Source organism: Cannabis sativa, chromosome 3 (assembly GCF_029168945.1).
Source record: "Cannabis sativa cultivar Pink pepper isolate KNU-18-1 chromosome 3, ASM2916894v1, whole genome shotgun sequence".
Taxonomy (NCBI): Eukaryota; Viridiplantae; Streptophyta; class Magnoliopsida; order Rosales; family Cannabaceae; genus Cannabis; species Cannabis sativa.
The window spans coordinates 48,368,451-48,395,072 of NC_083603.1; the positions used below are offsets into that span (position 1 = coordinate 48,368,451).

Sequence of the window (26,622 nt, forward strand, 5' to 3'; positions counted from 1 at the left end):
TATAGTAGTTTTTACCTCATTCAGTTGCAGATTTTTCGTCAACTCTGAAATTTGGATGTTAGTCACTATTTCGTGTAATCCAACAAAAGATTTTGGAGAAGATTCGTATGTCAAGAAGTTTGCTATTGCGTTTTTAATTTCTGTTTCGTTGCTCTCCGCCCTTAAAATAGAGTAAGTATTATTATAAATATAGTATACAAAAATTTAAATTTTTTTGTAAAATGTGTAGCTATAATAGTATGTGTATTTGATTTTATGAGTATTACCATTCCTTTAGTGCTTCTGCTTCGGGGAGTTGAGGATTGATTTTGAAGGTACTCGTGTCGCGTGACGATAGAGACAGCCCTAAATCAAAATGTATGTGTTAATTGAATTTTTGAATTTTCGCTTTTAAATATCAGTAGTTTAATTAATGCAAACCTCTCTTGGTTTGAACAATTAGTTTTGATCCCAATATTATGGGTCTTTCTTCGATTACTTCTGCTATTTGTAAGCATTCATCGTGAACTTTATGCCCCCACATCGTCAAACATAAAAAAAAAAATCTGGAAAAGAAAAGAAGCGGTGTAACGGCCAACAAAAAAAATTAGAGGGTATATGATTCTGTTATATATATTGGAATGAAAAAAGACAGAGAAGAGATGAAATATAAATAGGTTTTGGGTTGATGACATATAGTCTCGTGCTAGTTTCATTTGGAATAGAATTTATTTAGTTTAGTTTTAATTACTTAATTATCTTTTTATTTTTGGAGACTGGATTTTTAATTATCAGTATTTATATTTAAATTTAAGAAAATCAAAATTATACGCGATACAAATTGATAGTATAATTTAGATATATATATAAAAAAATAAAAAAAAAAAAGGAAAGAAAGGTTTCCTTTTAAGGTGAGTTTGACTTTTATTGACTGTTCATAGTTTTTTATTATTATTTTTTTAAAAGATTTTTCCGATTCAGTTAAGAAAATTAATTTATTAAATGGAAAAAATCAAACTAAAATGATAAAATTAGATATTATAATTTCAAATTTTACATAGTTAGTCTTTATTTTAAAAATCATATAAGACTGAATATTGTTCGTAATTTTGTTCTTAAAAAAAAAAATTGTTCGTAATTTTTATTTCATTTTTTTAAATGAATTTTTAATATTATTAAAATAAATAGTCAATGCTTTATTATTTTTTTTTTAAAAAAAAATAGTCAAACCTGGCTTGTATATCTATTAAAACATCCCTTCTCCAATAATAATAAGAGTATAAAAATAAATATACATTACAGATTACACGAGAAAATAGTCACCCATATTCTCATATATACATTACACGAGAAATATTTTTATTTAGCAATACATTAATATACAATCTGCATAAAAGTTAAACTTTGTAAAAAATTAAAAAAAAAATGCCGAAGTACACTTATGGTGTCCAAGAACATAGCTCAAAAAGAAAAAGTAGATAATACCAGTCCTGATGATCCAATCACTGACAAAGAGAACTTCTGATCAAAGTTGTAATCCTTGGTCAACAAGTCTGCACACGGTTAAAAACCAAGCAATCAAAATTTAAAAGTGAAAACCTGCAAGACCGCTTACAACTTAGGAGGAGGCCTCTGCATTACACAAGTGTTGCAACAAGTAGAGATTTCTAAGTATCAATATGGCCTTCAGAAAAACAGACTACAGATTAAATGCCTCAATTTACTAAGTTTTCTTAAAATTTCTCTTTGCATTATTGAGATTGACAACATAGAATGCCCAACAGTTTCACCTCTTCTAAATTAGATTCTATTTTGGTTCTCATATGTTTAAATAACAAACTATCAACGATCATTCAACTTGAACATTCTAAAACACTGTACTACAAAAGAAAACATCAAACATATAGGTTCTCAAGTCATCAATCCGAATACTACATACAGCAAACAAAAACATCATTTAAAGCAACTGGTAAGATTGAATTTCAACTTATAAGGATAGTAAAATAAGTTTATAATAAACTTTAGATTGAATTTCTCTTTAATAATTTATCTGTTTGCAAACTCTTTTAGGGCACATAGCTATGTTCAATCTCACAAATTATACTCTTTAATGATAGAGTTGGCAAAGTATGATTATCACAAATTATACTCTTTAATATGATCTCGTTTATGTAAGATCTGTGAGAATGCCCTTTGAATTTATGAAAAGCCAATGATTGGGATCCCTGCAGAGGAAATAGCAAGTGGTTTGTCAGATATATCTACCATCTACGAATCAATGGATGAGCTTGAGCAACCACTGAAATTGCTAGAGAAGGCATTGAAGATATACAATGATGCTCCTGGTCAGCAGAGCACAATAGCTGGAATCGAAGCCCAGATGGGAGTCTTGCGATCTTAAAATCTACAGATTAAATGTCTCAATTTACTAAGTTTTCTTAAAATTTCTCTTTGCATTATTGAGATTGACAACATAGAATGCCCAACAGTTTCACCTCTTCTAAATTAAATTCTATTTTGGTTCTCATATGTTTAAATAACAAACTATCAACGATCATTCAACTTGAACATTCTAAAACACTGTACTACAAAAGAAAACATCAAACATATAGGTTCTCAAGTCATCAATCTGAATACTACATACAGCAAACAAAAACATCATTTAAAGCAACTGGTAAGATTGAATTTCAACTTATAAGGATAGTAAAATAAGTTTATAATAAACTTTAGATTGAATTTCTCTTTAATAATTTATCTGTTTGCAAACTCTTTTAGGGCACGTAGCTATGTTCAATCTCACAAATTATACTCTTTAATGATAGAGTTGGCAAAGTATGATTATCACAAATTATACTCTTTAATATGATCTCGTTTATGTAAGATCTGTGAGAATGCCCTTTGAATTTATGAAAAGCCAATGATTGGGATCCCTGCAGAGGAAATAGCAAGTGGTTTGTCAGATATATCTACCATCTACGAATCAATGGATGAGCTTGAGCAACCACTGAAATTGCTAGAGAAGGCATTGAAGATATACAATGATGCTCCTGGTCAGCAGAGCACAATAGCTGGAATCGAAGCCCAGATGGGAGTCTTGCGATCTTAAAATTTTATGTGTAGTCTACATATTATTACGTTGTACAATAGAACTGCTTTTACAAAATTCAAAACAGAATTAAACTGAAAAGAAGACAAAACACTAAAAACTGGTATGTATTCAAATATGACAAACCTTGAAAGACCTCATCAATACAAATAACAAAAACGACCAAAAAATATTGAGTTCAGGGAAAAAGAAAGTTCCAAAAGTACTCCATATTAGAAAGGGGAAAATAAAATATAAAGGACTGGAATAGTTATAACTAAAAAATTCAAATGAAAGTAGCTACTTTTTTCTCGCACAACCAAATATCAATCTCACCAATAAAAAATTGATTGAGCGATAAACTTCTTCAATTAAAAAGCAAATAAGAAATAGTCACTACTCCATACTTAATAAAAAGTTCAAGAACAGCCCAAATCTGAAATTGACATTCAAACCTTGATATGAAGCGTTCCGCCCCCAAACTCGGAGCCACTCTTGTTATGAAACTCTACCCAAGCGCTATTCTCGTAAAAGCAGGCTCCTTTCCAGTTGAGGGTGTGGTTGGAGGATAAGGCTTCAAATATTTAATTTAGGATATTTATTATTATTTTATTATAGATAAATAATATTTTATTATTTTATTAAATAAAAATTAAAAGTCACCCATAAAATTCTCAAAAACCAAGAATTTCAGTTATATAGGTATACTTTATATAGAATAGACTAGGTAGAAGTTATGTGCTGAGACACGTAAATATTAGTTTTATTTAAAGTTTAGTTATTTATTTTAATTTAGATTTCTTTAACTAAAGGAATAATTATGTGAATGATTTGTTTTATTATAGTAATATTTGTGTTATTATATTTGGTTAGTAAATATAATTATGTATATATAAGTCATAACAATATATGAAAATAATATTTATTTTTTACTTATTGAAACTTTAAAGGAACACTATGTGTTTTACAAAATTTAAAGCAAACATTATGTAACGAAAATTAAAGATAGTTTTCAATTATATTATTTTTCATGATTATCAAGTTCATTACGCACCACATCATTGTATATAGAAGTTGTATACAACATTGCGAATTTTCTGAGTTGAGAAACATCACAAGTAACTTGTATTTTTTACTGCATTCAGGACAATTCAGGGGTGACTTCACTACAAAGTTGTTCGAGCAAAGCAAGTGTTGTTGGTGCAACTTCCTTGTATATTCTCTAAAGTTTGACTCCAAATATTCATTGAGGCAGGTGAAACCAATATATGGCCTGCACTTTAAAAATTATTCAACGATAAATCGATTGCACAATTATTAATTTTAAAAAGAATAAGTAATTATTCAGATATTCAATAATTTAGGGATATGCAAGGAACATGTTGCTTGGAGGCATTAAATCTTGTTCATCATATTCATAAAACATATGACAAAGGTCTCGAATAGGAAGTTCGAGGAAAATTGATATACAACAGTTATAAAATAAAAACAAATACAGAATGATTGATAAAAAAAATCAAACTAAAGTAATAGAAACAACATACAACAAAATAGTTAAAAGTAAAGGAAAGCTAACCTCCAAAAAAGACGGGCATATTTTATACACCTTTTATTTTCTTTCCCATTACACAATAGTCAAGTAAATATGAACAAAATTTTTAAGTACTTGATATATGACTCCACAATAAATATGATTCTTTATTACTTTGTTGGAAAAAGTAGAAAAATAATTACGTGTATGATTCAAATTAAATGTAAAAGGAAAACTAACATTTCATTAAGCAAAATAATACAAAACTAACATTTAGAGTAGCAGATAAAAACCAAAGACCAATCCTTGATGCAGTAAAGCTAAAAACAAGACACAAATGGACTAAATAATAACAGAAAAATGAATTAGAACAGAGGAAGCAGGATCACTACCTAAACAGAACATATAAAAATAAATAAATAACTCAGATGGAACATGAATCACTGCCAAAACCAACAACCAGTCATCAAGTAAGTCAGCTAATGTCAACTATGTTTCTAGTAGCCATCTAGTACCTTAATTAAGAGCCACTCTCTTAACATCCAGGAGATATTTCCATCTTTCTTGACCACTTTGCCAAATTGTGCCATAAAGTTGTATCTTCTAGAGATATGCATTCAATCCCAAATGTCCAACAATTTATAATCACTATAAATCGTGTTTGAGCAGCTGAAGATGGGCATAAAAAAAGCACCATAAATTAAATAGAATACTTGGTAATGAAGAGGAGTATAATAATATGAAAACAAAAGCATCATTAAAGATTTGCTTCAGAAATAGAAAACTACTACAGATTTGAAACTCAATAACATTACAAAATAAAAGACTCATCTATTTTTCTTTTATTCAGAATTCTATAGTTCATAATTGAATTTCTCCAAAAGAAATTATGTAGTTCATATAGTTCCTTTCTACAGCCGCATAAATTAAATAGAGTTCTTGGTAATGAAGATGAGTATAATAATATGAAAACAAAAGCATCATTAAAGATTTGCTTCAGAAAAAAAAAAACTAACACAGATTTGAAATTCAACATTGCAAAATAAAAGACTCAAACATACCTGAAAAAGAAGAAGATCATGCAATGCAAAATCCAACAAAGTAAAAACTAATTATGGTAAGATGAATGACATTAGAAAGTTGAGGTGTAAAATGTTGATTTTTCAGTGACTTGCGCTCTTGTATAACAACACAAGCAACACAATAAAAATAAACACCACCAAGTCCTCTACATCTTGATGGAATTAATGAAATATACATTTACAAATAATTCCTTATTTTAAATCTACAATAATAAATACAAATTTGCTTAAAAAGTTACATGGAAAAAAACTTATAAATGCTAAAGGTGATACCTTTTAAAATGATCATAATGATCTACTTTAGTTTTTCCTTAATCAGCATAGCAGGAACCCAAGTCTTTTCAGACCTACGATACAGGGGAGCAATCCAACTTTTGGCACCGAACACAGTTGATCTCCGGTTGCAAGTTTTTGAACAGTGACTGCAATTGCAGCATTGAACACACTGAGTAGGGCTAAAACAAAAACTTTAAATTGTTAAAAGGATAAAAAAAACAAATTCTCTGTTTTTTGGATTTAAAAAGCACCAAGTTTACCTTAAGAACACTTGAAAAATATGGGAGCGCACCTACATGTTGGTATCTCAATAAAGAAATAAGTCTAATTGAGTAAAGTAATTATATTATCTTATTCTAATTCATGAGTCAAATAAACATCAATAGGGAGGGATATATAAGAACAATGATAGGCATAAGTTAATGAATTTAAAAACAGAATCACCAATTTTAACCCAAGACTGACCTCACTACTACAAAAAATACTTTTGGTGTCAGTTCAAGTTTCACTTATTTTAAAAAACTGACACCATAGAGTAATCTTAGTTTTAGGTGTCGGTTTAAAACTGACATTGAAAAAATTTAATAGTGTCGGTCAATAAACCGACACTAAAGCATAAACCGAGATTTAAAAGAGTTTAAAAAAAATAAAATACTTATATTGTCTCGGTTATAAACCGAGGCCAAAGAAAATTAAAACAAAGGAATGAGCTCTTTAAGTCTCGGTTATAAACTGAGACAAAAGAGAATCAAAACCTTAAAACCAAAAATATAATTCTCATTTCTCATTTGAAACCCCAAACCCCCGATACCCCAAACCCTACGCCTCTCTCTCGTCTTCCCTCTCTCCATTTTACCCCAAACGGTGCTGATGCCCAAACAGCGATGACACCCCGTCGTCCCTCTCCCCATCTCCCTCTCTTCGTTTTACCCCCAAACGGCGCCGACACCCCAAACGGCGCCGACACCCCAAACGGAGCCTTCTTCAGGTATTGAGTGAGTGTGTGTTTTGGTCATTGAGAATTTGTTATTCCTTTCATCAAGTCTTCTTCTTCAGTTTTATTTTTCCTTCCTATAATGGTATATCAGTTTCCCAACAAGTCAAACTCAGCTTTCCAACTCCCCCGAGTTCAACTCTGCCATCAATACCAGCAAAGGTTTGATTTTCTTCTTCTCCATTTTTTTGTCCGTTATTTTCTTCACTCTTTACCCCAATTACTGTTTTGATTCTTTACTTATTGAAGTTTGTTTCTGAAATTTTTTATTAGTACGGTATAATTTCTAGGTTGAAAGAAGTAGTATTTGTTATATATTTGCTTAAGAATGATGCCTATAAACTGTTTGATAGAGTGCTTGTTAGAAAATAAAGTTTTTGGTTGGATATATATTGACAGACAAGGGTTTATTTTTTTTCTTTGTTATTGATACGACATTAGACTATTTAAGTCTTTAATTTGTGTTTCTCTGGACTTGTTGGAAGGTTTGGAATTTGATTCGTGGCTTTTGGTATCTCACTATCAATTTGTTTTTCTAAGAATATATGATATGATATGAATGGATAGTGCCGCAAACAAGTTTGAGAGAATTAGACATACCCAATTGACATTTTTTCCCCCTTATAATCTGTTGAATCATAAATTCTTGGGTTTGCAATTAGAATGTATAGTTTTCAAAAAGCATTTTTTCCTAGCTAGAGTCATATTTATTTGTGATTTATTTTCTAGTATTAGTGTTGTATGGAAACGAGGCAAATACTTAATGTTTGTAGAATAATTATCTACACACTCAAGAAATTAATCAAAGAGTTTGTGGCCATCGAAAGTGATAACAATAATAATAAAATTGTGAGAGTGAATATTGGTATTGGTAAAAGAAACAAAGTGTTGGGTGCACTGGGAGGAACTGAATGGAAAGGTTTTTAGCACTTGAGAGATTTTTCTTTGTCTCCATTTTAGAAAAATATTATCATGTTAATTGATCGATAAAGCATATCATCATTCATCTTATATTATATATATTCATAAACAGTCATGATACACTGTTAATTGTATTATAATGGCAACACCTGAGTCCTAACATTAGAACTCCATCCCACAATCATTTGTATCCCAAGAAAATCGATCACAAAAGCTCTTAATTAATTATATATATTTTTATATATACATTCTTAGAAAAGAGAAAGAAAGACTAAGGTAAACAAATATATGTATATATATAATAGCACATTTATATTAGCGTTCCTTTTTAGCTAGCTAGGCTTCATATTTGTATGCCTATTTTGCCATGCATATACGTACTCTTGGTGAGTATATTTTCAAATAATTTTATATCTGAATTAGCCTATGCGCCAAATAGCTTGGGTGCACATTCTTGTAGTGCTTTCTTATGCAGAATGATACACCATGATCAAGAATACTATCACCAATGATGAGACTACACACAATGTAAAGGTAATGATGAGAATTAAAATTGAAATTCATTGGGTTTGATTTTTATGTTAGAAATAGTTGATTTTATAATGCTTTTGATAACTAAAATTTGACCTTTCATAAATTACAAAGATTTTGACTGTAAAGTGATAAGAGATTGCTTATAGTTGTTGGAAAGTGATTACTCTAAGCTTTATTAGTGACTTGTGACTGGTTGTAGGAATGGGAGTCAATAGACCATTTCACAGTAAATAGTAAGCAATCTAGTACAATTAAGTTTAGTAAAGTACTAGACCCTTTCAAAGTTTACAATTAACTTTGCAAAAAAAAAAAGTTTAGGAAAGTGTGCATTTTGTTTTTCTTTTTTATTTATTGGATATGCTTGATTTGTACTTGACAACATATTGCATTGTATAGGTGTTTTTCACTTTCCACTAAGTTATAAAAACTCTCAAGGTTCTTTAACTTCCATTTCTGTTAAAAAAGAATGTTAAATAAAGGTATGAAAGTTCAAAGGGAAACTTTGATTTTATATGTATACTACAAAGTCAGTTTTTAGTGTATGTTAATATTTAAGAAAGATATTGTCATATCTATATATGTATACTATAAAGGGGTATAAAAGATCACTTACAGATTTGATTTCTTCTTATTTTTATTATAAATTTTGTATACTTTTTCATTGAAAATAGAAAAGTCATAAAATTTCCCTGAATGATCCTTTCTTGTTATGTGATTGTGTCTGCGCGTTGTCTTGCTTTGATGTAAACTTAGCATAGTTTGTCTTTGTTGCGTTGACTTAATTTTTTTTCATGATAATGTTTTCTATGCTCTGTTTCTGTTTTGATAATTAAAGTAACGTTTATGTCTTCTCAAGTTTCATTCTATAGCATTGTTTCGATTTGTTTTTCTGTTTTGGGTGAGCCTTCTTTTCAGTTCAGAAATTTGTTTCCGAGATCGTTGTTCATTAGTCATTTATTTCTGATTATGATATTTGATAGCTGTTTTTTGATTATAGTATCTTAGGATCTTCACAAGTCATAAGCCATCATCTTGCAAAGAGTTTTATTATAGTTTTTTTTTTTCATTAAAATTCTGATTTGTTAAACTAAGTGTCTCCATTAACAACATGAAATTTACTTTGCAATTGATAATTGCTTCTTTTGTTAGAGGATTTTAACTTTTAAACATTCTTCACTTGAAATTATGATTGTGTTGATTGACTTGGATTTTACCTAGTGAAATCACATGTATGTTAATATCTAATTTGGACTCTCTCTTTCACATTATTTTTTCAATCTATGAACTTTTATTCTTTTGTTTCCATTTTACATTCTTCTTTGTTTCACAATGTAATGTGAAATTCTTTTACTTTGATAACAGGATGTCATATGAGATTTCGAGAGAAAGGCTTGGATTTTCTGATCAAATATAATAAACTTGCAAAACAAAAGAACTAGCTAGTAGTTGTTAAAAATATCTTATTATGCTAATCTCAAAGCATGACTAATTAATACTTTTTTATGTATGCTGAATCATCTTTTGATTAGTTGATCTTTTATGAGTTATTTAAGCCTATTATGATGTACATATAACTTGACATTAATGGTGGCAGTGGAAGAAGTTTCTGGTTAGGCTGAATTTGCTATCAGCAGAGTTGAATAAGCCAGATCTTTGGAATGATCCTCTCCATGTGTGGAAAGTTAGCCGTGAGCGTGGCTCGCTTAGGGGTAAAATGAAAGGAGTCATGGCATTTGAGCAGGAATTGCTTGGAAAGTTAGTCGTAGCTTTCTAGAACTGTATTGAATTATGATTTGTCATTTGATTAAGTGTTGGACTATAGTTTTCTTTATATAATTGATTTAATTTGAGTATTTAGGTTTGTTATGTATTTTTGTAGTAGTGAATAAATATGTTTATAATTTTATGTAGAATGATAGTATTTTTTTTAATTATATGTAATAAATAATATTTTTATAATTTAATTTACTGTAAATAATATTTTTATTATTTTTTTGAATTTTTTGTTTTGTTGATTTTAGTTTATTTTTTTTAATTTTTTAGTCCCTTGAAGTGTCGGTTTTAAATTGACACTAAAAGAAAAAACATATATGTATACATTAAGTGTCGGTTTTAAAACGACACCAAAACTCAATAGTGTCGATTTAGAGTCGACACCAAAAATTTGACTTTTTGTCACGTAGAATAGGTGTTGGTTTTATGAACAGACACTAAAAGTAAAAGTGTCAGTTTAAAACCGACACCAAAAGTACAGTTTGTAGTAGTGCCTTGATCTCGCCACTTCCACTTGAATACACCGTTAGAATTGGCACTCCTTGACCCACTGAACATCATTCACAAAGACTGAATATGGTCAAATTCAGCCAGTCCATTCCCCAAACAACCTTAACAGTCAATGCAAAGTTCTGAAAACATAGAAAATCTAATAAGTTCTTTCTGTTAACACCCCCCAAAAAAACCATCTCTTGACAACAAACTCAAGAAAATTTATGAAGCCGAATCGATCTAAATCGATATTATGACTGATATAAATCTCCAAGCAATCAAATGAAAAGCTTCCATAGATATAGTTTCACCTATCTATAATGATTATGCCACTATAAATTTCAACTAAAAGGAGCAACTATAACTCCTACATTGCTTCTACATTAATCATCCACAAACAAATCTTCTTCTCAAATAAGAAAAAAGTTCTTTCTGTTAACACCCAAAAACAACCCAAAAAATCAAATAAATTCTTTCTGTTTTAACCCCAAAAAAACCATCTCGTACTTTTCAGGAAACTAAAGAAAAAAAAAAATAGTTCAAGTAAAAGAAGCATCCAAGCTCATGACAACAAACTCATGAAACTTTATCTTGTCGAGAGAAATTCGGCAAAGCGAAGAACTTCAAAGCATCATTGCCAGTAATGCGGCCATCACCGCCTAATTAAAGAAAGAAAAAAAAAATACGAATTTGACAGAGGCTAAACCTTGAAGACAATGAATTGAGAATTTAATCCCATAGTAGGGTGTTTCATCTCAACTCAATATTCAAAATAAAAAGAAAAGCCATACCGAAACAACAAAATATATAATGTGAGAATCACATATACCTAAATCGATGAAAAGTTTATAATCGTGGAGAAGAGGCGACGATTCACAGCGGAGATGTTGTGAAACAACGAGAAGATCAAAGAAAATAGGTGAGGCGCGAATACAAGTCCATAGCAATATGAGTTTGGGTTTGAGGTTGAAGAATGACGACGATTGGAAGCCATTGTATCTGTAGCTGCTGCGATTAGGGTTTTTAGAATTGGAAAGTGAGTGAGAGAGGGTTGAGTGATGAGAGATTCGTTTACGGATTAATTGAAATGAGTAATTAAATAATATTAATTATTTAAACTAACAGAAATCTCAACATGATTTTTTTTAATTTAAAAAAAGATGGTTTAATTTTTTGGGTTTAATTATTGGATTTATTTGTTAATGGGAGATCAAACCTATTAAGATCGTTAAATTTAACAGAATATTCTTTTATTTTTAAGGTATATTCTGTTAAACCAAGAAACCAAGAAATGCCGTTAGATAGGCACTTTTAATATATAAAGACTAGCAAAAAGCTACGTGCGAGGCACGTATACTAAATTTTATGCTTTTTTTTTTCTATGTTATTTGAAAGTGATACAATTAAAAATTAAAGAAAAAATATCATTAGTTATTAGGTGAGATTATTATTATGTGTATAAGAAGAAATCACAAATTAATTAATCTTATAATCTTAACTTTAATCAAATAGGGTTCTAGATATATGAACAATAAATAATCACGTAAAAATCAAAAATAATTATTTGAATAAATAATTCAATATACACAGTTATATATATGAATCCCATTAATCAAAAATAATTATCATATGAACAATAATTTGTCACGATATATGTTTCCCAATAAAGAAATCCACCTCTTCATAGTCAAAAATAAATAATACATGTAATACAAATCTTTGTAATAGAGTACCTAAAAGAAACAAAACTTCAGTTACCATAATTGGAAAAGGTTTAAGTGAACTAAATAATGACTAAGAAGATCTAAATTACAAAATGAAAATAACATGTCTATATGAGTATGATTTTTTTGCTATATATATGAGCATGATTGATCTAAGAGAAAATAGATAAACCTATAAACATATAAATATACTTAATATTAATTTTGACAAAGAAACAATTCAATTATAAACAATTCTAAATATCAGCTTGACAATTTCAACACACTAATTACTCATTAAATAATCATAATGTATACATCATGATAATTTTATTTTATTTGTTATCAAATGATAGAGATTATTGAGGTTTTCAGCCATGGAAAACACACTATGATCAAAAAGTAATGCTCATTAATTGTATATTTCAAAGAAACCCAAATTTCCATGAATGTCCCTAATAAGATATAAACAATAAAGTAGTAAATTAAAAAAAAAAGTAGCAAAATTTCAGTTAATATAAGAAATAGAACAAATTGAAGATTTATACAATACTGGAATTTGAACTCTTAGAGGCCATTAGTGAAGGGGCGAAACTCGTTAGATCCCCTAGTAGAACACTACCTTAATGGTCTGAACACAAAAATTGTAGAAATCAAAATATGAATAAATTAGCATCATAAACAAAATGAAAACTAAAGGGAAAAGACTTAATAATTAAACATGACAAATAATTATTAATTGAATTAAAAAGTTAAGATTATAAGATTAATTTAAATTATTGTTCATATATTGATTAAACCCATTAATCAATATATGAACAATAATTTGAATTAATCTTATAATCTTAAGTTTAATCAAATAGGGTTTATAAAAGAGGCATAAATAATCAAATAGGGTTAGAAATACGGTAATTAAAGAAAATCTATAACACTATTCTTTTTTTGATTTAATGGGATTTATTTTATTATATATAAATAAAAAATGACCCATGAATTTCTCATAAACCATTTTATTTTTAATAATAAGCTCACCCATGAATTTCTCATAAACTAAGAATTCAAATAATTAAACGTGACAAATAATTATTAATTGAATTAAAAAGTTAAGATTATAAGATTAATTCAAATTATTGTTCAGATATTGATTAAACCCATTAATCAATATATGAACAATAATTTGAATTAATCTTATAATCTTAACTTTAATCAAATAGGGTTTATAAAAGAGGCATAAATAATCAAATAAGGTTAGAAATACGGTAATTAAAGAAAATTTAGAACCCATTTTTTTTTTTGATTTAATGGGATTTATTTTATTATATATAAATAAAAAAATAACCCACCCATGAATTTCTCATAAACCAAGAATTCTGTTATATAGGCACACTTTATATAGAATAGATAGTAAACACTAAATTTATATAGTTTATTAATATAAAATTATGAAACTAAAAAATATCTAAAATATTTTTAAAAATAAAATAAAAAAACTATTATTTATTTTATTATAATATTAATTTATTTCAAATATTTTTATTTTTAATAATATATAATAAATAAGTAAATATATTTTAGTATAAATAAATTTATTACAGTATTTTAATCAAACTTATCATACAGCTTTTTCTTAAAGTTGAGTTGTACTAATTTTAAATTTTAGCTGTAATTTTTCTATAAATTTTTCAATATGCTGAGTTCTAACAGATTACTAAACATCTTTATAGTACAATTTTTTCAGGTTGAAGATTTAAAGTTTTTCAAAAGTTATGCCAAAATACCCCTAAAAGAATAGGTAATTACAAATTTATAGACTTTTATACAATATGTGTAATACCCTACTAAATTAGGCGTGTTATCGTGATTTAATACTAATTAATTGTGCAATATGTTGCTAATCAATGAGTTTGTTGGAAAACGTATTAAAACTTTAAATAATTAACCTTTAAAATTTAAATAAATAAATTTTACAAAAATTGGGATCCCGTCTTTCAAAAAGTTACAATTGTATTACAAAACATTAGTTACAAAAGTTGTCATCTAGCAACTAATCAAAATATAGCCTACTGTCCCGAAGATCGAACACTCCAAGTCTAACTGCCCCAATATGTACAATATTAATCTGCTCGCACTCACTGCCGCTTAGTCTTGCCCTTACCTACACATGTAAGAATAACTGTGAGTCGATAGACTCAGTAAGAAAAGTATAATCATAACATAAACTTAAACCAGATTATAACTAGGCTCCCATACACCCAATCATAACCCTATCATGCGTCCCACGCGTACTGAGTCTAGAATGTTCGTATGACAGTATCATTGACCATAATATCAACTGATACTCGATACTTTAGTTGTACCGATGTGATAGCGTCAATTAGTACTTTGCCAAACATATAATCGTCAATATTCAGTGCAACTCTATGTACACTAATACTGCTACTACTAATACGTTATCTAACATGCATTTATAAACATGCATGCTAAATGTGTAATCATATATGCATATCATTATATTAATCTTACCTTAATTTTGAATTCAAGTGTGTCGGCCAACCATGAGTGGAAATTGCTGCTCGATGATTTACAGGCCCCTAAGTCACAACATTCATAAAATTGATAAGTGACACGCTAAATTATTTTTCGGGGACTTAAAATAAAAACTAGAAGTTTTCATATTGATGGATAGTGTGGCAATATCCTAAAATATCGTTAAAACACGACAAACTAGGGCTCCAAAACTACTAGAACTGGTAAATAAGATTCATAAAATGGATAACCGGTTTCTAGGATTCTACCTAAGGGAACGGTTAACCAGTTCTACAGGGCTACCTGAACCGGTTAACCGGTTTCCTGTAAAAAAACTCTAAAAACTTCATTAACAACTCAATTTTATCTCGAATTGTATCAAACTCTCTAGACCACCTAATTAAGTCACAAAGAACATAATCCAAGCAATAAAATAGATATAAGCTCTTGAAATCAAATCTACCATTAAAGAATAAAGTTTGAGCTCAAAAGCTCAAACCTTGTCTAATCTTAACCACAAGCAACCAAAACAGCTAAAAACTACTCTTACAACATATTTCTAACACCAAAAAATAGAAACAAACCTAAACAATTCATACATCAACCCTAACTCAGATTTTTGCATGAAAATTAACCTTAAAACTTGAAATTCAAAGGAACAAAGAAGGGGGAAGCTTACCTCACCACACACTTGAGTTACAACAACTCAAACCCTCAAGAATTGGTCTGATTTGAGGAGAAATTGCTGGTTCTTCTTGTCAAACACACCAAAGAGGGAGAGAAAGAGGTTTGCTTGATTTTGTAATTTTTTTTTTTTATTTTTAAGACAAAGATAAATAATCTAACTAATATTTAGCTTAAAAAATCAATTAGGGATATACTATAAATTCCACTAACTAAAATTAATAATTAACTAAGGAAATGACCAAAAACCCTTAGCTTAGCCATTAAATAAATAACCTATTTAGGAGTAAAATTGTCTTAAACTATAACCCTGATGATAACCCGAAATTAAATGTCTAACTAAATTGTCGTGCTATTTCTAAGGTACTAAACCATAACAAAGTGACTCTATAGGTCATACGTCGCATTCCACTGTTACCAGGCATAAAATATGAAAATCATAAAATTTTACATACATCATGATTAATACACCTAGAATTCAATATATTTCCATAATTTCATAAATAGTAATCAAAAGTCTAATTCTAAACTTAAACCCAAATTATCTACTAAATCTTATATTAAAGCTAAGCGATCATTACAATATGTATAAAAATATAGAATTTTTTTAAAATGTTATTTTATCAAAAACAAAGTCAACAAAAAATTAAAAAATGCGAACCAATTAACTCTAATTATTCTTCCCCATATTTTTTATATTTATTTTAAACTTTCCCAATTTGAAAAAAAAAATGTTTTTACAAATTATTTGTTGGAACTTATTTTACTAGGATCTAGATTTACTAACATGTATGTTTGATTATATTCTATAATCTAACATCCTAAACATGAATTTCTTAAAACAATGAAATAAACACATATAAAGTTCTAGAAAACTTTAAATTGATAGCAGTAGAATATTATGGCTCATTCTGTTCAGATCTCTAACCTTTGTTTGTTTCTGTCACATAGTATTGTCAAGTTCCGAACCTGAATCTCCTTAAGTGATGAAATTCTTCACAATCTTCTACACTACGATTGAGTATTGACTTGAATTGTGTGGGCAAGATACTCTTTACTATAGCGTTTGAAATTCTAGAAGAGAATAGAAGAGGAATTCGAAATCAATAGAGAGGCTCTTAACTTTTCAGTTATCTGACAGAATAATCTGATGATGCATATCAAAATAGGAGCCTATCATTATCCATTTATAGAATTTAATCTAGGGTTAGGATTCAAACTACATATAATTAAAAAAGATAACATAATAGCCAAATAAACCATTAAGTGGTCGACCATACAAGTGGACTCCAGTAGTTTTAATTTTGTTTATCTCACAGCTTATTTTTTTCTTTCACAAATGTCATATTTTAATTTTAATCCTATAAATATAAAATCTATATAATTAATAATAATAATTAATTATAAAATAAAATTTCTATTTAATTTATTTATTAATTAGACCTTATACAATATCTTAATTAATAAATAAACCCTAAATCTTCTCTTTCTTCTCAATTAAGTCCATCTTAGAGAAAATTTATAAATAAGACATAGTCTAATTTAAATTCTAATTGGTTAATTAAAATCAATTAACTAAGCCTACAAACTAATATTATCTCAACTAGTGCGGAGACCATGAGCTTATATAATCAAGCTCCCAATAGCAATTCTAGAATTTACCAAGTAAATTCTTTAACTTATTAATTCCTCATACTCCACTATAGATTTAGAATTGTACTTCTAATTACATAAAACACTCTATATGTTCTAAATATAGATACGCTATTAATTATCTATTATTATAATCCAAATAATCAAAGATCCTCTATAGATAATTTACATCGAGTAGAGACAAATTTATCGTTCTACCCTTCAATATATTTTATCCTTAAAACACTTAGCGTCCTATAAATGATATTTTAGTAAACTAATATTATTATTGAAATAAGAGCTCTTTCATTTATCTCTGTTAAGCCAAGCTCAAAGGAAATCATCATTTCACGTCTTTGTCATTATAGAAGCTATAAATTTCATATCTATGATTAGCGCTCCCACTTAATTGTACTACCATGTTCCCAAGATGTAAGTATTGGACCAATTCATTTGGTCAGCTTTAACGAATAACTCAAAGAACACAAATAATACAATTAAGCTAGACTTAACGATCTCAAGATTAAGATCTATTGATCTAAGATCAACTAAATAATATTGACTTAGAAAGATATAACGGTAAGTTTATGATATTTTATCCAAACTCAATATCGGTCCAATTTGATTTATACTTCTTACATCCGATACTAGTACACTTTACCAATGCCCTAGAAAGGACATACCACTTATCTAAGTGTAAGTAAATTTTATCATCAATTATCACGTCAGTGTAAATCCAATGCACTGATAAATGATAGGACTTAAACTTTGAAGAATACAATCACAATTACTTTTCACTGTGATGACATCACTGTAACTGTGGATAACTATATGTTCTGGATATATCAAAATTTTTATTTTAACCTATAAATATGAAAATAACATGTAAACTTAAATGACTTCTAATATTCTATTGATAGAAAATAAGATTATATTGAAATGAGATTTATTTAGGACATAAAATCTCAATATTATTATACTTTAAAAACAATAAAAATAAAAATTACCCTCAAAAGAAAAAGATACTAATAAGCAGAAATATAGTAAATTAATTAAATTAGAACTTCCCTTCTCTTCAAAAAGGCACATCTAAATATGGAATGGAAAATAATTTAAGTGATATTTAGTTGGAAGGAATGAAAACATAAGAATAAGAATGACAATAAAAATAAAAATAGAATAGAATTATATTTAAAATGCTTAAAAAATTGAAAAAAAAATATTAAAATTTTATTCATCTTGCAATGGAATGATCTTTCTTTCAATTTTAAAATAGAATAGTCAATCCATCAAAATAATAGAAAAGTCATTCTATTAGAATGACAGTCCAATACTTTAACTAAATAAAGGAATGGAATAAAAATTATTTCCTTTCTATTCTATTCTATTTCATTATCTCTAACCAAATTCTACCTTAGTGTAACTTAGTACATGAATCTTATTCCAAAATTAATTAAATAAAGAAGAAAAATAAAATTCAAATTCACTCCATGGTAGTAGTATACTTGCAAACACAAACAAAACATATTGAAAAATAAATATACATTATTAATTTTGAATAATTGTTATATTACTAAATATATCTAGTAAAGTATTATCAAATTAATCACAAATCATTACAAATCACTACCCTGGTATATCTGTTAGATGATTTTCTACGAAGCTAGGAGGAGCAGCACAAGGTGCCCATAGAGAAGGAGTGAGACCAGGCATCAGTAACTGGAAAAAAAATGGTAGCTGATGGTGGCGCCCGACTTATGGCACTTGGTCGTCCGTTCATGAATAGGAGAGTGTCCATGGATGTTGGGGGAAGCCGTGGAGACAATAGTGGGATTCGCAACAACCAGGCAACCCCACGATGGGATATTAGGCCTCATTGGATTGAACTTTCTATGTTCGATGGCGATAACCCAGACAGATGGTTATTGAAAGCTGAACGGTATTTTTCCATTCATCGTATGACAAATCAAGAGTGTTTGGAAACTGCTGTAATTAGCTTGGAGGGAGAGGCTTTGATTTGGTTTCAATGGGAACATCGTCGATGACCATTTTTGAATTGGGAGGACTTGAAGATGCAGATGATTTGGAGGTTTCGACCCCTGCCCAGTGAATCAATGTATCGAGAATTCCTTTCCCTCAAACAAGAAGGTACTGTACATGAATATCGTAAGAGATTTGAGTTGCTTGCTTCTTCTTTAGAATGGATTTTAGAATATATATTAGAATCTTCTTTTATTAATGGGCTGAATTCATAGGGTATGAAGTAACCGTAATGGGCCCAAGTGGGCTGGAACAAGTTATGGAATCAGCCTAAAATGTAAAATTGGAGTTGTTGGCTCAACAAAAGTAAAAATCTGTAATACGATGCTTTGTTTCACGATTCCAAGGAGGGCTAACTGGAAGTGGTGCAAGTAGCTTTGTTCCACATTCAACAAATTTCAGAGATGAAGGTCGGCCAGTTGGGAATGGATTTCGACGACTCACGGAGACTTAAATTCAGCATAAGAAGACTCGGGGATTATGTTTCAAATGTGATGAAAATTTTTCCCCTGGTCATCGGTGCAAAAAAACTGAACTCCAGGTCATTATTGCTTAAGAATTCAGTAAAACAAAGAGAAGGAAACATAGATGACTTGGATGAGGTTGTTGAAGAAGTAGATACCAAGATGGAAAATTAATTCGTAGAGGTTTCCCTTAATTTTGTTATTGGTTTGACATCCTCAAAAACTTTAAAATTATGGGAACACGTTAGTTCTCAGTCGGTGGTGAATCTCATTGATAGTGGGGCGACTCATAATTTTATCTCAAATGTTCTAATACGAATTTTGCAGCTGCCTATCATAGCCACAACTCCTAGTGTCATACTGGGTACGAGACAATCAACTGAGACAAGAGGCATATGTAAGAGGGTGTCACTCATTATGCAAGGGGTGGAAAAAATTGAAGATTTCACTCACTATGAAGTTCATTGTGGGAAACACAGCAGTAAGTTTTCAAGGAGACCCAACTTTACATAAGACCCTTGTGTTTTTAAAAGCTATGATGCAAACAATTAAACGAGAGGGGCATGGATTAATTATTTAGCTTGGGGCTGCCTCCATTGAGAACGAGAATGATGAAATACCTGCTGAAATTAAAGAAGTATTAAATGAGGCCAAAGAAATCTTTGAAATGCCAACAAGACTTCCACCATTTCAAGGCCACGAGCATTCGATCGTCTTACGAGAAGGTACATCGCCAATAAGTGTTCGTCCATACTAGTATCCATAAGCCTAGAAGGATGTCATTGAACAATTAGTGGAGGAGATGTTAGCTACAGACATTCCTCAACCGAGGGTCAACCCATTCTCTAGTCTGGTGTTGTTAGTTCGCAAAAAGGATGGGAGTTGGCGGTTTTGTGTGGACTACTGTGCCTTGAACCGTGAGATAGTACCCAACCAGTTTCCGATTCTTGTTATTTTTGAGCTAATAGATGAACTCCATGGAGCCACTATCTTCTCGAAGCTCAATTTGAAATCAGGATATCACCAAATCGAGTGAAGCCTTCTGATATGCATAAGACGGCTTTTCGAACTCATGATGGACATTATGAGTTTCTAGTAATGCCATTTGGTCTTACTAACACCCCGACCACCTTCTAGTCATTGATGAATGAGGTACGTTCCCATCTCTATCAATTTGTCTTAGTGTTTTTTTTATGACATTTTGGTTTATAGTAGCAGCTTAAGCGACCATGTGCAACACCTTTCCAAAGTTCTTCAACTCTTGTCCAACCACAAGCATTACGCTCATCTCAAAAAATGTTCATTTGCTCGTCAAAAATTGGATTATTTGGGTCACATAATTTTGAGGGAAGGAGTAGTGTTGGACCAATCCAAGATTCAAGTTATGTTAGAGTGGCCTAAATCCAAGAACATCAGGGAGTTACGAGGTTTCTTAGGCTTAATAGGTTATTATCGTAAATTTGTTAAAGGGCATAGTGAAATGGCTTGGCCATTGACGGAGCAATTGAAGAAGGACAAATTTGGATGGAATGAGGCTACAACTATCGCTGTTGTAACACTTAAGCAAGTTATGACCATGGTGCCTGTGCTGGCTTTGCCCGATTTTGACCAACCCTTTGTAGTGGAAACTGATGCGTCAAGATACGGCGTCAGGGCTGTTTTGATGCAAAACTAGTGACGCGTGGCTTATTACAGTCAAGTTTTAGGACAGCAAGCAAGGTTGAAGCCTTTTTATGAAAAAGAGTTGATGGCAATTGTATTTGCAATCCAAAAATGGAGGCCATATTTGTTAGGAAGACAGTTTGTGGTGCCGACTGATCAGTAAAGTTTAAAAATCCTACTTGAACAAGGTATTGTTGCCCCAGAATACCAGCGTTGGATGGTTAAGCTCATGAGGTACAATTTTGAGATTCAGCACAAGTCAGGGGTAGGAAACCGAGTTCCTGATGCTTTATCAAGAGTTCACCAACCAGTTGAATTTAAAAATATGCTTGTTTCTCAAGGTATTGACTGGGTAGCAATGCAACATGAAGTGCAACAAGATCCGTTTTTAACTAGAATGGTTGCTGATTTACAATAGGGGAGGTCGAGAGCAGCTGAGTTTTCTTTGGAGCATGGAAAATTAATGTACAAAGGGCATTTGATATTGTCCAAAGATAGCTCACTTATTCCTACTATTTTGCGAGAATACCACAACTCTCATTTGGGTGGACATTTAGGTGAGAAGAAAACTTTTTGAAGGATTGCTTTTGATTTTTATTTGGTGGGAATGAGAAAAATGGTGGTTGACTAGGTATGAGAATGTTAAGTGCGCCAAAAACATAAGACTATGAATACTTCTCCTGCGGGTTTGTTGCCGCCTATAGCATTACCCTCGCTTGTTTGGGATGAATTGACTATGGATTTCATAGAAGGGTTACCCCGTTCACACGACATGGACACTAGGGTTGTACATAAACTATTGTAAACTGCCCAACCCGAATAACCGTCCAAACCAAACTGAGATAACCCGACAAAAAATACAAACCGAAAAACCCGACGAAAATATAACCTGCCCAATCTTTATATTGGGCGGGTTAAAAATAATACTAACCTAACCAACCCGATTAAGAGAGTTTTTATATATTTATATTTATATATCATATAATTTATATGACTATTTAAAAAACATAAAGTTGAAACTAATATGATTTTTTATGGTGATTGATTTGAACTTTGAATTCAATCTATATATATATTTGTCTCATTATTACATTTAACTAAAATATAACAATGGAATGTAGAAATAAAAAAAACATATTAGTGGTCGGTTTGGACGGGTTAACCCGACCAAACCGACTAATTTCGGGCGAGTTACTATTTTCTTTTTTCTTAATTGGGGGTTACAGTTAGATTTTTATAACCTTGTGGGCGTGATCCTCCAGTGCTTCTTCGTTACCAAAAGAATGCTACTCCAGTGTCTTCGGCGGATGAAATGTTAAAAGAGCGAGATGCGCAGCTAGATGACCTTAAAATGCACTTGCTTCGAGCTCAACAGAAAATGAAGGATGTGGCAGATAAAAACAAAAGGGATGAACAATTTGCAGTTGGCGAAAAGGTGTTTGTCAAGCTCGAATCTTATCGACAGAAATCCTTGACTTTTCGACGCAATGAGAAACTGTCACCTCGTTTTTATGGACCATTTGATGTTTTCGCACGAATAGGGACTGTTGCCTACAAGCTTGCACTACTAGCCATTTCCTCGGTGCATCCCGTGTTCCATGTTTCACAGTTGCAGCGTGCCCATGGGGTGACTCACTCTTCTTCATTACTACCACCATAACTCAATCCTGATTTGGATATGATAGTTGAGCCAGCTGAAGTTTTAGGTGTACGAAACACTCAATCTAATGGAATGGGGGAAATAGATGTCTTAATCTTATGGAAGGACCTACCAATGTTTGAAGCTACTTGGGAAAACTACAACAACTTGCTACAACAATTCCCTCAATTCCACCTTGAGGACAAGGTGAAAGTTTGGGCAGCAGGTAATAATAAGCCATCAATTCGTATACCTATGCTAGAAGATCTCGCAGTAATTGAGATGAGTTATTTAAGAAAATTTATGATTTGTTTTGCCTTATGATTTAATTGGAATTATTTGTTTCTGTTTTTGTGATAATAACTTTGTTTGGAAAGTTTAGAGAATTAAAATAGAGAGGGGAATGTGAGGAGGGTCAGACTTTTGATTTGTAATAGAGCAGTAGCTTTTGGAGAGAAACCAGGTCTCTCGAATATCTGGGCAATTTCTTATTTTCAATAAATACTCTCTGTTTCTCTATATACATTTTTCTTATATTTTCCTTGTTTGACTCAATACACTTCTGGTGTGTACCAAGATCACCCAATAAAAGTGTGCATGAATTGCATATCGGAACAAATTTAAATGTAGAAAGGTGGACAAATATACTAGATCAATAGGAAGTAAACCATCTATCCGGTTCCAAAAATCTAACATAACTTATAAACCATATAATCATTAACAGAAGAAGTAACCAGCAATTAAAAATAAAGTGCATTGAAAAAAAAACGCTTGAATCGACACATCCAGTGTAAAACTATTTAGGTCATTCTTATTTCTGCTTTCTATATTCCTTTGTGATCATCCCTTAACAAAACTTTACAGCAATTACTGTATTCAACATATTTATCTCAAATGATTGAAACATCATGAAAGACTAAAAAGGTAAATGAAAAAGAGTTGTTTGTTCTTATGATAAGAATAAAAAAGGTAAGAGTTACAACATACAAAGACTGATTTTAAATTCTGCATATGATGTGTAGATTTTGAAAGTCAGTGATATCTCTAGGAGAGAAACAACATACCAATTCCCTGTATAATCCCTGCTGCACATCTCTCAGTAGCATGGATTATATTAGAGTTCTTCTTGTGCATTACTGACCTACATGCCCAAGAAATAAGAAAGCTTTGAATCGTAATAATTCAATTTAGAACTATGACAAAAACTAATATTGACGAATTCTCAACAGTTCAGCATCATTGCCACAATCACCACAAACAAGCATTATTGGCAGGAAGTTTTTGGTAAAACGTCCAAAGCTATCCAACTACTATGGATTATCTTTACATCTAACTAAGCCGAAAATTGATCAAAATCAAAAAAATAACACTATCATTAACAAAACTGGAACTTTCAACAATGCTTCTTTATCTTGACTCAATAATTTTAGTGGTGATGACCACTCACTTAAATTTTGCTCCTGTAATCATTAACAAAAATTTATTAATGAATTATACATATACTCTAAAACTCATTCATAAATATACATAACATAATTAAAAATATATATATGAATTTCATAGCTAGCTAGTTGTGTTATGAATGTAATACAATAACAATAGTTTCATTTAAAAAAAAAAAAAAAAATTCTATGTTATTGTTAATCTAATAATCCAAACGTTACATAAGACATGATTTGCACAAATTATTAATATTGTATTTATTTTAAATAATGTTCCAAGAAATTTTTTAGAGAATTTTTGTTACCTTGAAATTTTCCTGTCTTTCCCATATAATAAGATCTTGTTGAGAGTAACTTTTCTCTTCCTTGTAATTTGCTTTAGTTGGTTTGATGGAGTTCCCTATATCAAAAGAAGAAAAAAATATTAGTTTTTATAAATTACTCTCTTTCAATGAATTGATCATATATTTTCCAATCAAAAAAAAAAAAAAAATGAAGTGTCATTGGTCAAAAAATAATAATACAGTAGAACCTCTATTTAAGAATACTCTATTCAAGAATAACCTCTAATTTGTTATAAAAAAATCAAGTTCCGATTTGGGCCAGTTATAAATAAGAATAACCTCTAAATTGTAATTAGTTATACATTTTCTAAGTCCTGTATTAACAAAGTATACCTCTATATAAGAATAATTACATCTTAATAAAATATATACATGTATTTTGTAAATTTATTTATATAAAATTAATAATTTTATTTTAAATTATATTACATGTATGAAATTATATTTACTCTAAAATATTTCTATTACGATATAGTATTAATGATTATTTATTGTTATTATTATTACATTGATATTTTTTGGTTTTTTAATTTTTTTTTTCTAGTGTAACTCTATTTAGTTATAACCTCCCAATTAGAATATAATTTACTTGGTCCCAAGTGTATTCTTGGATAGAGGTTCTACTGTAATAATAAAAAATCTTAAAATAACAAGATTAATAATTAATCAAAAATGGTAGTGTCATAATTTTGCTTAATCAAGTTATTGAATTAATTAATTCAAATTTTAAGTTGTACTGATAAGAAGTTTTCCAATCTAGTTTTCTGTACAAAGCATAATTAAAGTAGCCATATATATGATCAATCTATTTTCGTTTGTAATTATAAAGTCATGAGCTTAATTTGTACAGAAAACAAGAATTATTACTTTGGTTTAATTTGTTATTGCTTTTGGGGTATATATGTTATACTTAATATATCTCACTCACTACTTCACTCTCTTAAAGTTAATTAATTCTCTTTCACTAATAAATGAAGAATTCATGAATGAATTAAAGAAGAAAGAAGAAGAAGAATAGAAGAACATTTTAGTTACCATCAAGATTTCTCTGAAGGATGCCTTTTTTGTTTCCATACTTAATTACTACTTCAACTTCAACACACACTCAAATATTAATAACTTTTTTCTTTTCTCTAATTAACATTTAACACCTACGGTTTATCTATATATACCATATGATTAATATAATTCTACTCAAATTAGGTTTTATATTTAACTTTTAATTTATTTTTATTTAAAAAAAGATAGATATTTTATCAAATTTTCTCCTCACCGACATCATTTTCAAATGATTTTTTAAAATAATAATAATAATAATAATTTCAAACTATCATAAATTTTTACACTAACTTTGATTTTATTATGTATTTATAAAATAAATGTGATTTTAAATGGCCTTAGAATTGAGAGGAGCCCATATTGATACAGTTCTTCTTCGTCTTCTTCCTTCTTATACAGAAAACAAGAATTATTACTTTGGTTTAATTGTTTTTGAGGTATATATGTTAAACTTAATATATCTCACTCATCATCACTTCACTCTCTTAAAGTTAATTAATTCTCTTTCACTAATTATAGATGAAGAAATCGTGAATGAATGAATTAAAGAAGAAAAGAAGAAGAATAGAAGAAGAACATTTTACTCACCATCAAGATTTCTCTGAAGGATGTCTTTTTTGTTTCCATACTTAATTACTACTTCAACTTCAACACACACTCAAATGTTAATAATTTTTTTCTTTTCTCTAATTAACACTTACACCTATGCTTTATTTATATAAAGAATATCATTAATATAATTATACTCAAATTAGGATTT

The 26,622-nt window shown here is 29.8% G+C and overlaps 1 protein-coding gene and 1 long non-coding RNA gene across 3 annotated transcripts in view; both read right to left on the bottom strand.

Moving 5' to 3' along the window:
* Nucleotides 1-4,059: 4,059 nt before the first annotated feature.
* Nucleotides 4,060-6,414, bottom strand: LOC115710040 (uncharacterized). Of its 2 annotated transcripts, none has more exons than XR_009686873.1 (2): nt 5,111-6,414; nt 4,060-4,337 (listed from the first exon to the last, which is right to left on the bottom strand). It is a non-coding gene; the product is annotated as an uncharacterized LOC115710040 (long non-coding RNA). The 2 variants fall into 2 exon arrangements; XR_009686874.1 differs by having other exon boundaries at nt 4,060-4,342.
* A 17,392-nt stretch (nt 6,415-23,806) lies between these two features.
* The window catches only part of LOC133035779 (E3 ubiquitin-protein ligase RDUF2-like), a 100,680-nt gene continuing 97,864 nt past the window's right edge, over nt 23,807-26,622 (bottom strand). Inside the window, exon 2 of the mRNA XM_061112010.1 lies at nt 23,807-24,158. The gene's annotated coding sequence lies outside the window, so the exon portion shown is untranslated. The remainder of the gene's footprint in view (nt 24,159-26,622) is intronic.